Source organism: Pinus tabuliformis, chromosome 4_2 (genome assembly GCF_031772625.1).
Source record: "Pinus tabuliformis cultivar Carrire ecotype Pingquan chromosome 4_2, CPIR1, whole genome shotgun sequence".
Lineage (NCBI taxonomy): Eukaryota > Viridiplantae > Streptophyta > Pinopsida > Pinales > Pinaceae > Pinus > Pinus tabuliformis.
The window spans coordinates 185140008-185155121 of NC_142304.1; the positions used below are offsets into that span (position 1 = coordinate 185140008).

Consider the following 15114-nt stretch of genomic DNA (forward strand, 5'->3'; position numbering starts at 1 on the left):
CTATAACCATGAGCAACAATTTAAAATCATTAGAACCATAAGACACACATTAAAGGAGAGAATCATTACACATTGCATATGCTCCAAGAAAGATGTATCCATTAAGCTCCAAGGAGGGGCAACTCCAAAATTCCAACCATGATTACAAATGGAGAGAGTTACTTTGTAAATAGAGTCTAGCTCCATCTCCTTTACAATAAGATAATATTTTTTTTTTGGGATCTCCTAATCTCTCCAAGGAATACAATAAAATAATTTGTTGAGCAACTTCATCACTAAAAATAGCAATGATTTGTTGAGATCCACTTTCTTCTCTAAGAAGAATCAATAAAATACTTCTGGAAAAGAATACAATGATGCTATCATGTAAACAATTACATCAGACAAGTCAACAATAATAAAATAATGGAGTTGTTCATGCAAGAACCTCCATACAATTCTCCAAGGTGAGATGTTCCATCAATAGTGCATAAAAATGTGTGCAATGTGGTGTCAAGAGATAGGGAGCTCTCCACCATCAGCATACATCAATAATGATCTTCCTAAATAACCAAGGTGCTCAAGCAATAGAGTTGGGCCACTCCTCAAAACGAGTGGTCAAGATTTGGTGAGAAGTTTCCCGTGGCATATTTTGAAAACCCCATTGTTAATTTTCCATGAAACCCTGCAACTACTTAGAGATTCACTAAAGATAAGGCAACTGAAAATTGAAACATAATTTACTTTCACCAAGATACAAAGTCTCTTAACAATTTATAAGCAGTGGAATAAAACAGCAAAGATAAAAACACATCACACAAATTGGCACACTTGTTTACCCAAGAAACCCAAAAGAGAAAACCTTTTTTCTTTGTTGTGGTATTTTATTGATTGTTCTTGAGCAGTTGGATCTATTACAAAGTAGTTTGTCTCTGAGAAAGCGTTCTTCTTCTCACTAATTTCTGCTGACACAATTGATCTCAGCCCTTTAGCACGTAACTGTTCCTCTACTAAATCCTTGACTTTCCTTGCCTCTTGCCTAATCCTTATGCACTAGAGCCCTATTTCCTTGTGCACTTCTCCTATTTCCTATTGTAAATCATGGCTCCTATTTTATAGAGAAAATCCCTATTTCCTAGCACATTTGTGATCTCCTATTTCTTAGGACACAAGCTCTCAAATTTGCGTACAATCTCCTAAATCCTTGTGCACTTGTGATCTCCTATCTCTTAGGACACAAGCTCTCAATTCTGCGCTCTCCACTATAAAAGAAGATCTCAAAAACTCGTGTACTGTCTTGTGATTTCCTGTGCCTTCGTCTTGCTCTTTATAGATCCAATTTGAGCATGCAAGGGGCCTAGCTCAATTTAGAAGCTCGAGTTCTGATAGCAAGTTAATTAAGAGTGATACTCTTTCTCTTTCCAATCAACACATGGAGTATTAACTTGTTCTTCCTTCAATCAAGACTGAAGGCTAACTTACTCTAATTGAACTTGTAACTGCCACCTCGTTCTATAGTCAAATTGATGAAGACTCCACTTAACTGAAGCTCTAACTCTATGCATGCCATCTTGATGATCATTCTAGTAAACTAGAAATAAACTCATGCTCACTGAAATCTAACTAATGAGCTCGCACTCATACTGAGAGAAAGACAAATCGAGGTCTTCACTGCCTAAGGCACAAACTAGAAGACCTTTACTCGCTACATTTTCAACACTCCCTCTTAGAAAGGAAGGTACTTCTGGAAGAACTTTCTCCACCTGGATCTGTCTCCAACACCACCACATTATCCGCTGCTGTAGCTACTCCCTCTAGACTAGAAGACTTCCTTACTCCCTGCTGCGGAATCTGATCTGAAGACCTGTTCCTTCCAACCATGCTCCTAGGATCTTGATCCTGAGCATTTAACAATGTTATGTCATATCAGTTGAGGCTCCTGGCAGTACTTGAAGAATCACTCTTCCATGCCACTTGCTCCCTCTTAGCAACTGACATTGACATCCAAGACACTAACCTTGTAGTTTTCCACACTTCCATCTACTCCATGCTTCACCTTGTACACCCTATCTAAGCCTACTATGATTTTCCTTTTGGGCGTGGCACAATCTCCCAAACATCTTTATTCATGATGGAGGAAGCTTCCTCCACCATGGCATCCTGCCAGACCCGCTGAGAGTTTACCTCCTCAAAAAAAGAAGGTTCTGAGTCATTCAACTCTGTCATCAGTGCCATATACCCGATGTACCTCTATGGCTGCTTGCTCCGACAGAGCCTAGAGCTAGGAGTCTCAACTCAATATACCATAAGTTGCTTGTTGATTTTCCACGACCTTGGTGTCTAGGATAGAATCTTAAATCTCTGACGCTAGCAAACCAAGAATTACAACGAAGCTACTTTGCGCAGTGGAATATAAACAACAGTAAATCTACTAGTTCACAAAATATACACAATTTTTTACACAAATTATGTACAACAATCCAATCTTCGTTATATTAATCCAACTGAATAATACAAAGGTCTAGAGCTCCCGTACTAGGGATAATAGCCCTTAAATATCCACAAGTACAAGATAATCTGACGATCTAGGTGATGTAGTGCACCTCACAACTACTTTGTCATAACCTGTAACCTGTTGGTCCTTATGCTCCCAATCTGCTCACTAGCTGCTCCTTAGTCCATCAAGGAACAACACATAGAGACTCCAGAGGGGCTGCCACCTATCACTGCTGCAAGTCTCTTATGCTACAATGGGCTTTAGCTGATCCAATATGCTCACTTTAGTCCATCAAAGTGCCACATAGGCCATCAACTCTTCACCCAACACACAATTGTCAATGTCCTTCTTGTCCACTTGTTCTAGGGCTACTTTGGACACTTACACATTGCCCTCCACCAACCACAAAGTGCCCAATATAAACTGTCCAAACACCACTATAGAATCTGCCCACTAGTTAGGGCTTCTAACATGCCATGTCAGCCCTACTTCTAGCTCCTACAGGCTACCAAATATGTCCATACTAGTACCTCATCCCTAGCAACAATTCAACATGAAAAACATCAACATACATGTACTCATGAGCTCGTGCAACTACTGTAGGTTGACAATCTGGTTAGGGCTTAAACACAGTCCACGTCAACCCTCTCTAACCCTTCTACAGTCATCTCTTTCACTGCAGCTTCCCTCCTTTTCCTTGCTGCCTCCCATGCTGCCCGTTCCTATGATTCTAGACTAAGTAATAGGCCTTACAGCCTCTCTAGTGAGCCCAGAACAGGCCCGCGGTGCCTTTGTAATAGCTACAAGGCCCGCCACCTACCAAAACATGGGGAAAACACCCTTAAACATGCACCAATTGGACCATGACCTACTCGGCTTGCCTCTGTTGCACCTTGGCTCTGTCAAACCACACAAAAGACCACAAATCTGTCCCTTATGCTCCTCTACCCTCTCCTTCTTATGTTGCGGCTACCATAGGAGACGATTTCTCAATGAATTGTTGCTTTTGGATGCCTCAAATGAGATTCAATCACCTCATATTTATATCCAATATGAGGGCTCCAATGAATTTCATCAAGAGGGCTTGACAACCTGTCATTAGGTCGACCTTGACCAAACCCCAACATTAACTTCAAAAATTAATATCTCCACATACACAACTCAGAATTCGATGATTTTCGTTGCATTGGATTCTCCTTAACGTTCTCTATCATCTCTATCCATCACATGTCCAGTAGTCCTGGTGGATTCACACCCATATGCTTGGGAAAGCCCACACCTTTGGTTCCAAGCCCACAATGCCCTATTATGGTGCTTCAACCTCCAAACTGTTGAAGAATGTAATTGGCTTTGGTCATCATCATTGTACTAGTCAAAAGGAAATTTTATTATTAAAGAAAATGACTTATTAAAGCATGGGTTTCATGCTTGGGTCAATGTTTTCTAGGTCAAAGTCCCCAATGAGGACTTCTAGGTTTTGTCTTGAGTCATTAGAGTCATTGTCATTAATATTAGACCCTTTCTGGGCTTTTGTATCATGTAAAAAGTATTATTTTTATTCAAAAAGACAATTTCTCACCTCCACACCAAGTTGGCCCTGCCCTCAACAAGTCAGCTTGTATTAGGGAAATTCGACCTCACAAGAAGCCTATATATTGAGCAGTTCGACTTCATTTGGAGAGCATCACCAACAAGTTCGATCTCTAAGAAGTAATAGCTGGAAAAGAGTGCGAAGTTGCTAGAGAAGAAGGAAAGAAGCTGGGAAGAAGAAAATCGAGTCTTTGGGCTACCTTTCTCTCACACGTACGAAGATATTGGGCTAATGTTGGGGCTGAAATTCTGTTTTTGTTGCAGGGTCGAAGTTTTGAAACTTGTGGGTTGATAATTTGCTGCATGGGTCAAAATTCTGATTTGAAGCTTCATCTTGAAGCGTTGACACTTGAAAGGCTAATAAAAGGACATCAACAAGAAGGGAGGGTTGACTTGGTGGTTGGAGGAGGTATTTTTCTAGGTCTAGAAGTTTGGAAGTGTCTCATTTTGATGTGAATCTACTGAAGGAAGAGTTCTTGACTAGGTTTTCCCCTTATAGGGGTTTTTCCCTATCTGTGCGCTTACATCTTGTATCTCTTGTTCTTGTGATCTTCATACACATATAATTTGGTAATTTCTTGATGAAAGATAAACTAAATAAGAAGTAAAAGAAGGCAACTTAATTCACAAGTACTTATCAAGAAAGAGGAATCAAACCCTAAATCCTACTAGCATTGATTTCTCAACATGGTATCAGAGCTAAAGCCAAAGAAGGTTGAAGATCAGTTTATTGGCAATTACTTGAAGAAAGGAAAAGAATTTTTGGAAGGAAAGGATACTCTCTCTATGGCAAGTTACTTGATGATAGGAATCAATATCGTGAGAATTGCAGGAAGTTGGATTGGAAGGATAATCTACAATCTATTTAGGAGAGTCAAGAGTGTAGGATTCTTGGCTGCACTTACAGTTACTCTTGATGACGACAATGCATGGATCATTGATAGGGGAGCGTCAAGACATATGACAGGAGAAAGTGGATGACTTAATACTCTATCAAAGGAACCATCATCTCATGTAGTGGAGCTAGGAAACAACAACAATTATGTAGTCAAGGGCCTTGAATCTACATCATTGGAGCTGGAAAATGAAGCAAAGCTACACCTCAACAACATACTCTATGTTCCAGGTTTAAGAATTTACTTTCAATTTCTTGTTCAAAAGATAAAGGAGATAGGGTTGCCTTTGTAGATGGTAAAGTTCTAGTTTGGGAAAAGATTCAAGCATTGATAATGCAAAAGTTATTGGAGTTCATGAAGGAAACCTATATAGAGTTATAACACCATCTCCTCAAGCCCTAGTTCACATGGAGATCAGTCCTATCAAATTATGGCATAGAAGATATGGGCATATACGCTACAAGATAATTCCCTCACTTAGTCAAATGGTAAATGGCATCCCCAATATCAAAGAAAATCGTAGAGGAGTATGTAAGGGATGTGCTTTGGGAAAGAATACAAGGAAGCCTTTTACAAGCAATGACACAAGGTCTAAAGAAATATTAGACCTCATTCATTCCAATGTGTGGGTCAATGTATATCAAATCTCTTGGAGGCCATCTTTATGTGACCTTCATTGATTATCACTCTAGAAAGGCATGGCTCTATCTTCTCAAGACAAAGGGCAAAGTATTTTAAAAGTTCAAGGAATTTACATCTGAAGTGGAGACCTTAACCGAAAGAAAGATAAAAACATTGAGATCCAACGATGGAAGAGAATACACTTCAAAAGAATTGATTGCGTGTTGTAAAGAAGCAGGTAGTAAGAGGGAGCTCATTGTTCCCTACAACCCCGAGCAGAATGGAGTTGCAAAAAGGAAGAAAAGGCCATTGAAGAATGCATAAGGAGGGAGCCTCCACCATTTTATCAAAAGATAAGTATCTTGTTCCTTGTTTTCTTTGTTATGTTTGGTTCCCCTCTTATATCAAGATTTGTTTGTATTATATGCTAATAACCTTCTCTTTGTATTTTTCTTAGTAGGAAAGATTGTAGAATACACAGAGGTTATGGAGAAGACTTCAAAGGATAGACTTGAAGCATGGAAGAAGTTATATAGCAAAGGAAGCCCTTCAAAATTAATGTCTTACAAGGTTTGTTAAGGAACAACTCAAGGTATGTCTCAAACTATAAGCTTTGTTATAAAGTTCTCTTCCTGTAAAAGGTACGATCATTCTTCTTTTAAAATTTTCTTTACATTACTAACATCGTTATGTCTAGGGTTTTGAATCGTAAAGATTCTTGTTAGGGTGATTAATCATTAGATTGAATCTACCCTCATTATATTATCATCTGATCATTCTTATGGAACCCTAAAAGGTTCATTATAAAACCCTAACCTAAGGGTATGTCAATATTGATTATGAAACCCTAGTCTACTTAGGGTTGTTAATGAAATCTATAAAACTTATTCATTTTTATGTTTAGGGGTTTGGTATTGTTATGATAGAAACCCTAGTCCCTTAGGGTTTTCTGTTAATGTCTAAGTTATGTATTGAAACCATAGATCTTTAAGGTTTGGTAAATTAGGGTTTATAAGCAAGACCCTCATTTTAGCTAAAAATGAGGTCCTAGGAATGAAACCCTAGGTGTATATCCATTTGTATGATCAAAACCCTAGTCTGAATGAAATTGTTAACTTCGATGTATTAATGTTTGTGTCTTGGGTTTACCTAGTAGATATTGATGTGAAATGCATCCTAGATATGTATATATGTTGTCCTTATTGTTAATGTTCATGTTTTAGTTTGTGAATCCTAGGGCCGATAAAGCTCTAGTAGAAATTGATATTCTAGGATACGATATTGTTTTCAATATGATTTAGCCTAGGGTTTATAACAAACCCTAGTTCAATTTTGTCATGTAATAGCATAGTGTTGAAACCTTAGACAATACTATGATTGGATTGTTATTGAATCACTGATATCTAAGGCTTTGTGTCTTGAAGATGGAATCTAGGGTTTAGATCTCGAAGAGGGAGGGTAGTGTTGGTCTTGGAGCTCTGACCTTGGATACACACCTAGATCCTTGGGTTGATGGTTAGTTAGTAAACCTGATGGTACCTGTTGACCACTACCGGTCAACTACCCATAACAGTACACCCCCTTTTCTTTGCAAAAAGGGTAGCGCTTGATCGACATGTCCGTCCCATTCGACAGTCATCGACAGCTTGATATATTTATGTTGTAAACCCAGTCTGCATATATAAATTGTAAATAATCTTAGCAGATATGAGTCATGTATATAAATTGCTTAGGTGGACCTAATTTTCTAAGTGATAATCTACGTTCCGGAAGGTTTTTCGTCTCACCGATCCATGATCGGCAGAGTTTTCCTTCAGCCTAACCCCAAAGCCGGAATGGATTTTGTCATTAGAATCTTAGGAGAATCCTAGTGTGTTAATCTGCTAGATTATAGTTGTGTCGCAAAATTGGGTGGTTTATGAGGGTCTTTGTCAAATGGGTTGTCCCCATGTAAAGTTGTAAAAGTCATGATGTGAAGTGTCTTGAGGGTTAAGAAATGTTTTAATCCCCTCATCGGTCCTAAGTCCTAGGTCCTAGGTGATTTTTCCAAAAGCTAAGTTCGAGGATCCATTTAAAAATAATTTAAAAAATTAAAAAAATATATAAAAAAATAAATATATAATATATATATATATATAAAATAAAAATATAAAAAATATAAAAATATAAAATAAAGTAAAAAACCTAAAAATAATAAAATAATAATATTTTGAGTAAATAAATGCAGAATTTCAATTTTTTAATACATTAAAAATTCGACGGATGAGATCAAGAGATATCTTGATCCTCATCAACGGTCGAGATCATTTTGACGTGGATCACTCGAACTCGCTGTTGGGAATTTTTCCTTTAAATAGGGTGCTAGGGGTCATTTGAGATCATTCGATCTGTGAGTCTTGTGCTGAAGAAGCTCTCTTGTAAACTTGTTCTAGTGCTAATAAAGAAAGACTTTGGGGTTGAAATCTTGCTGGTGTTACTCTCTGGAAGTGCTGTGAGCTATTTTATTTTCTGCATATTTTCATTTTCAGCCATTAGTAACAGCTTATTGTAGAGTATTGCTGAGCACAGGTATCTTGTTCACTTGCTAGGGTTTGAATGGTATTAGGGTTTTCTGAAATAATGGCAGGTATCTCCATTGTATCTGAGATCTAGTACTGTTTTTTCTCTCTTTATTGATGATTGAAGTGAGCTGTGCAGGAAACCTTTATTGAAGAAGATCAGTGGGCGTTTGGGGAAGTTCTCGGCTGAACCAACCAACTCCCACAAGCATTTTCCTGCAGAGCCCAGCCAGTTTTGATCCTGGGTTTTATCATTTAAGTTATTTTCTAATTTGCATGAGAGATTTCTGAAGTATTTCATAATAAATCTGGAACTTTGATCATATTACTGCTGTTTATTGATAAATCTGGCTGTTTAAGAGTCAAAAGTTGTAAATGCTGATCTAGGGTTTTTATTTTGTTTATGCGCATATTATTTTTGGTAATTTTTCATTTCAGGTTGCAGGGTTTCTGAAGCATCCGAGGGTTTATCAGTGCTGTCTGCTGTTCAGGGCTTTCAAATTTTATCTAAAAGGAATCTGCAGCGATTTCATCTCCAGCCATCAATCCATCTCTACGTTGCTGCCCACTCAGCAATCTGTCCACTTCGCATACAGCTCCCTCCATCAACATTCACCTGCAAATTGCCTCTCTCTCTCCATACGTCCAGCTCTCATTCAACACCATACTCCGGGCAAAGTAAACGTGGATTTTTATTTTTTGAAGACGCCCAGCCGCCTCTCCAGACTTCTGCGCAGTCACCTTAATTCCCTCAGCTCTCCACGTACCCAACGCAAGCCTGCATTCACTCTGATCTGCAAAATCACACAAGTAAAAGCATTTTTTCTTGGCCATCTGCAAACCTGCGTGGGCCTTTTCCTTCCACGCTGCTGCTCGTTCTGCTGTCCTCTACCCGTCTGCAAACCTGCGTGAGGCCTTTCATGTTGCTGCTGCTCGTTCTGCTGTCCTCTACCCGTCTGCAAACCTACGTGAGGCCTTTCATGTTGCTGCTCTTCGCTGTCGCCGCCAAAACCGCCGTGGGCCTGCATAAGCTCAAACGCAAAAAGCATTCAAACAAATCGACGTGGGTAAGGGGTTTTTCGTGGGCCAGTCGTAGCGTTTGCGGCTAGGGAATAGTCGTTCCAGGTTCCGATTTTCAGCGTTTCGTTTTTTTTTGTTACGTAGCTGAGGGTTAAGCGTAAGTTATCAGATCCTATATGGTAAGTCGTAAAAGAATTTGATTGAAGTTTAGTTTTTTTTTTTTTTTTTTTTTTTAGATTTTCATTTTGTTATATTTAGATTTTAATCTTTAGTTTAAATTTTAGATTCATTTAATTTTGTTTAGTTTTTCAATTAAAATTCATAAAAAAGCTCAAAAATATCATTTTTATTTTTTTTAGATTTTCAGTTTAAATTTTAATTTAGGATTTTTTGTAAATATATATAGCGACTCTTTATTTTAGCTTTGGATTTAGATTTTATTTTTGTTTAATGTTAGAATAGATTATATAGGATTTTATTTTTAGGTTTTAAGTTTAAAGTTTTAAAGAAAAAGCATAAAAAAATTTTAAAATTTTAAAATCAATAAAAATTTATAAAAAAGGGAGTTTTTCTTTTCTTTTAAAGTGTAGATTTAGATTTTTAAGTTGCATTTAGTTTAAATTTTTGTTTGAAAAATCATAAAAAATATACTTGAAATATTTTGCCAGATTCAATCTTGGCTCGGGGACTTATCACGTTTTATTTTTCCTGCTGAGGTTAAAATTTTGATGTGGAATTAATGTTCATCATTTTGATGTGATTTAATATGCTTGAATGATTATGAGTGTGATATCTGGTTAGCATTTAAAAATTTCGTGGTTGTGTATCGAGCTTTATCTTTCGAAGTTTTGAATTGCTGGAGTATCATTTAAGCATTTTCTCGCATTTAATAAAAATAAATCTTTGTTTGAGTTATTTGATGATAAATGATTATTCTACATGGTTTATATTTCTGCAGCATCTGATAATTAATCGTTTAAACATTAACTCCACAAAGCACTGGTCTGTTAACTTAATAAAATCAATTTAGTGCTGGTTTCCTTTCGTGTCTCCCAAACCAACTGATTCACGGTTGGTCGTCCTTTTTCCTATAGGGTCTACCCCCCCAGCCGTGGGAGACAGGCTTAAACGGAGAGATCGGGGATCAGGGTGACAACCCCCAGTCTGAGTGTTGTTGTGACAATCTGTGCGACAACAGTACCTACACTGGCTGTAAGCTTTAGTCCATCTTAGTCCCACCCGGATAGATTACCCTGGTTAGGAATCTAGTCCGCAGCACTGAGTGTTCTAGAACTCTTTGTAGTTCAAGATCATTTTGAAATCTTCCATGTACTTGTATATATATGTAATTATGAATACCTCCCCGGTTAAGAGGGAGTGTTGAAGAATGTAACTAGCTCCGGCCTTCATAATTGTACTTGTCAAAAGAAAATTTTATTATTAAATAAAATGACTTATTAAAGCATGGGTTTCATGCTTGGGTCAATGTTTTCTAGGTCAAAATCCCCATTGAGGACTTCTGGGTTTTGTCTTGAGACATTAGAGTCATTGTCATTATTATTAGACCTAAGTTGCACGAAACGGGGAAACGCGGAAGCGAAACGAAACGGGGAAGCGAAACGAAACGCGACCTCCCCAAATTTTGGAAACGGGGAAACGCGAATATATATATATATATATATATATTAAAAATATTTAAAAATTATTATTATATATATGTGCAATCATAAAGCATGAATGATACATTTACTTACATAAACATTTAAACATTAAGATTAAATTTACATCACATTTACTACTTGGAAACCCTAAAAAAAATTAAAAACAAATTAAAAAAAAAAAAAAAATTAAAAAACAAGTGTTTTTTTGGGGGAAACGTGGCACGTACGCCCTGGAAACGCGTTTCCGGTCGTACGGCCAAGTTTCCGTTTCGGGAAACGTGGCCGTACGGCCGGAAACACGTTTCCAGGCCGTACGGTACGCGGAAACGCGTTTCCGTTTCGTTTCCGTACGGAAACGGACCCTGTACCTGCGTTTCCTGCAACTTAGTATTAGACCCTTCTTGGGCTTTTGTATCATGCAAAAATAATTAATTTTTAGTCAAAAAGGCAATTTGTCACCTCCACACCAAGTCGGCCTTTCCCTCAACAAGTTGGCCTGGATTAGGGCAATTCAACCTCACAAGAAGCCTATATATTGAACAGCTCGACTTCATTTGGATAACATCAAAAAGTTCAATCTCTAAGAAGCAATAGTTGGAAAGAGTGTGAAGTTGCTGGAGAAGAAGGAAAGAGGTTGGGAAGAAGAAAATCGAGTTTTTGGGCTACCTTTCTCTCACACGTGCGAAGATATTGGGCTAAAGCTGGGGCTGAAATTATGTTTCTGTTCTAGGGTTTAGTTCTGAAGCTCGAGGGCTAAAAATATGCTGCAGGAGTCAAAATTCTGATATGAAGCTTCACCTTGAAGCGTTGACACTTGGAAGGCTAAGAAAAGGACATCTACAAGAAGGGAGGGCTGGATTGGTGGTTGGAGGAGGTATTTGTCTAGGTCTAGAAGTCTGGAAGTGTCTCATCTTGATTTGAATCTACTGAAGGAAGAATTCTTGACTGGGTTTCCCCCTTATAAGGGTTTTTCCCTGGCTGTGTGCCTACATCTTGTGTCTCTTGTTATTGCGATCTTCATACACATATAATTTGATAATTGCTTGATGAAAGATAAACTAAATAAGAAGTAAAAGAAGCCAACTTAATTCACAAGTAATTATCAAGAAACAGGAATCAAACCCTAAACCTACTAGCATTGATTTCTCAACACAAACCGTGAACCCTAGGGCTTGGAGTACCTCCCAAGCTATAAAAAAATCAACAAGCCCTCTTAGTGAGGGAGGTACTACCAAGACTAGGAAGTAGCTCATCATCATCGTCATCACTGCTCGCAACACTTGCCCAACTTCTAGCGGTCACAACTACAACAATCCCTGTAGGATGAACTCTGCCTCTCTCGGAAGTGTCGTTGTCATTGGAAGCATGTTGCTTCTTCTCCTGAAATGTCTTCAACTCTCTCCGTGATTCCTTCTCGACATCTGTAGGAGCACCCTTGCTCCACACTGACCACACGCTCTTATTGGGCTACAAAATCTCCCTCTGATCTTGCAAACTCCCTCTAAGCCTTTGGAACTTGGACTTTCTTCTCAGGAACCTGTACCTGCCCCTATGAAGCCTGCACCTGCACCTAATTCTTTGGAACCCACACTTGGTCCTGTTGCTTCTTCTTTCCATAATCCACAGGCTTGCTCGTAAGCCTGTATCAGGGTTGCGGGGGAGTGGCCTCCCCCTCTCGAACCCGCTCCCAAAGCGTGCTTTGGGTGGGAGTGCATTTCGGTAGCGCGCTCTCTAATTTTTTTCGCTCCCTGCCAATTCAAGAGTGATAGAGGGAGCTATTGAAGATTGGAAACAAGAGTTTGGCCCTAGTGCTGATATTCAGTTCATGGTAATGTTAAATTCTTAAAGTAGAAGTGACATTCTCCTTTATCTTTCATTTTCATCCTTTTACTTAAATTTGTAACATTACCATGAAGTGACTCAGGATGTTTGAGAGTGGTTCTGACCTGATTGGATTTCAAATGGAGAAAGTAGAATTTTAGATCTCACTCAAAACCTAGTAGACTTATCATATTTTCAGGGTTTAAGGATTGGGGGGATTGCAATGTTTCCATTGGATTTTGTCATGTACTAAGGTAAGGAACTTATATTTAATCAAGAGCACCAAGCCCTATATGCGGGGGAGACTCCTAATGATCAAGAGTATCTAGGGTACTAGGGTATGGAACTTGTATTTAATCAAGAGCACCCAAGTCATTCGACTATGCAGGAGGAGACTCCCAATAAAGCACGAGACAAGCAATTATAAATTTCTCATGGAAAGAGGGTCAATTAGTAGATAAATAGATTTACTTGTCTTTTCTAGTTTCTATTACTTTTTATAACTATTGACTCTTTCATATTTATTATGGTATTTTTTGTAAACATTATATGACAGTTTATGTTTGAAGTTTGAATTTGGCATTTATAATTCATTGGTAATGAATTATGAATATGATGCTTTGTGAAAGTTGAAACATTTAATTTCATGTTAGATATTCTTTGTTATTGTTTGGTTACTTGGTAATGATTCCAAGTAGAAGTTACAACTTTTGTGATCAATGATGATAAATGTTATATATCGAATTTTGAAATCTTGAAATTTTAAGACTGATGAATCATGAGACTCGATATGTTGTATGTTACTAACTTGTAGACGTGGTTGATGAAGATTATAACTTCTAGATGATTGATGTTATATGGTTCAATCCATGTTTTTATGTTTTTTTATATGTAATTCATCATTCTACATGGTTTTGTTGGCATATATGCATCAAAATATAGAAAAATACATATTATATAAAAATTCGCTCCCGATTTGCTCCCGAACCGAGAGATTTTGAAAATGTCGCTCTTCACTCCCGCTTCTGCTCCCACTCCTCACTTTCACTCCCGCTCCCCAAGTAGCCTTGGTGTGATCTGCAATTTTGCTTAGTTGATTTAATTTTCTGCAATTTTATCTTTATTTTCTCATGTGCCATAGATCTAGCATTTCACATTCTCACTTTGGTTAATTCAAGAAATTCATTTCTCACTTGGGAGCAATTTTGTAATGTTCCAAATGGAAATTTTAATAGCATATACCAGAAATGAACTTGAACAACAAAATAATCATAAATAGGCACAGAACCAACAAGTTGATACACAAATAGATACCCATAAAATCATTGAGGCATTTTATTAATCCACTGAAAAGAGTACATCAGCGTGAAGGAATAGTGGAACCTGAGCTTGCCAAGCAAGCAGAGCAAAACCCAGAGAATGATCTCTGACCCAACTGATGAATGCCTCTGGAAATGATGTGGATGGACTGATGAGAACACTGTTGCAAACCCGCTATTGCAAAACTGCTCTCTCTAAAACTCTAATGAAGAACTGTGAGATTTCTAAGTGAAATCTCCTCAAGAATGCTGGGTTTTTGTCCAACACCCACTTGCACACCTGAGGATTTCTGTCCTGGGGGTACAGATGAAGTAGAGAACCGGGTTCTCAACCTCTCATACAAGAAGAAATATCAAATCCAAGATGTCCCCTAATGGTCACCTCCTTCTCTTTTATAAATTTGATGGACCCCTCTAGAACCTTAGATTTTATTATTATTTTAATCATGGAGCACTTTTCCCTCTTTTATTTCAATTAAAATATTCTTTTTAATGTGCGAAAAGGGTAAATTGGCCACCATGCCTCCTCACGTCACTGAAAATCACTTCTAAGTTCTAACCATCCTGTCATGTAGATTTTCTCATTCGGGTTTCAACGAGCTATTACACTCAGGTCTTCTGCCAAGTAATCCTCTCAGAATGCCACCTTAAGCGTAATTAATTGAGTTAGACCCATTAATGACTCTGTTTTTTGAATGTTGTTGGAATGCCATGGAACGAAAGGCATACTGTGCAGATGATGGAATATACCAAGCGAGTGCCATCAAACCTCATAAAAACTCCTCAAAACCCCTCCAAAAACCCCTGGGCCCACTGAGGATGCCAAACTACACCCGTGACCTGTTTTCCCCCCAACTCTGAAAGTCCAGCCTATCCATGCCATAAGGAATACCAGAAAAAGGAAAATTACACATCCTTCCGCCCCAAGATTGCTTTCCCTCATCAATCCAAACCTGTGGATCAATATGGTGGCCCAATGTAACTGAGACCCAATGCCCGAATCCAATACAAACCACTGGGTGATGTATGCCTCTATGTCAACCCACCATGAATGGACCCCTCAATGCACGGATCCCAAACCAATTGTTGATTGAACTTGTCATCAACCAATCCTCCTGGATCCCAATGCCACCAAGAACAAGTATTTTTGCT

General features: G+C 38.2%; 1 protein-coding gene across 1 annotated transcript in view; it reads left to right on the forward strand.

The window, feature by feature from the left end:
* The window catches only part of LOC149168769 (protein PALE CRESS, chloroplastic-like), a 269623-nt gene that overhangs the window by 123415 nt on the left and 131094 nt on the right, over nt 1–15114 (forward strand). The window lies entirely within an intron of this gene.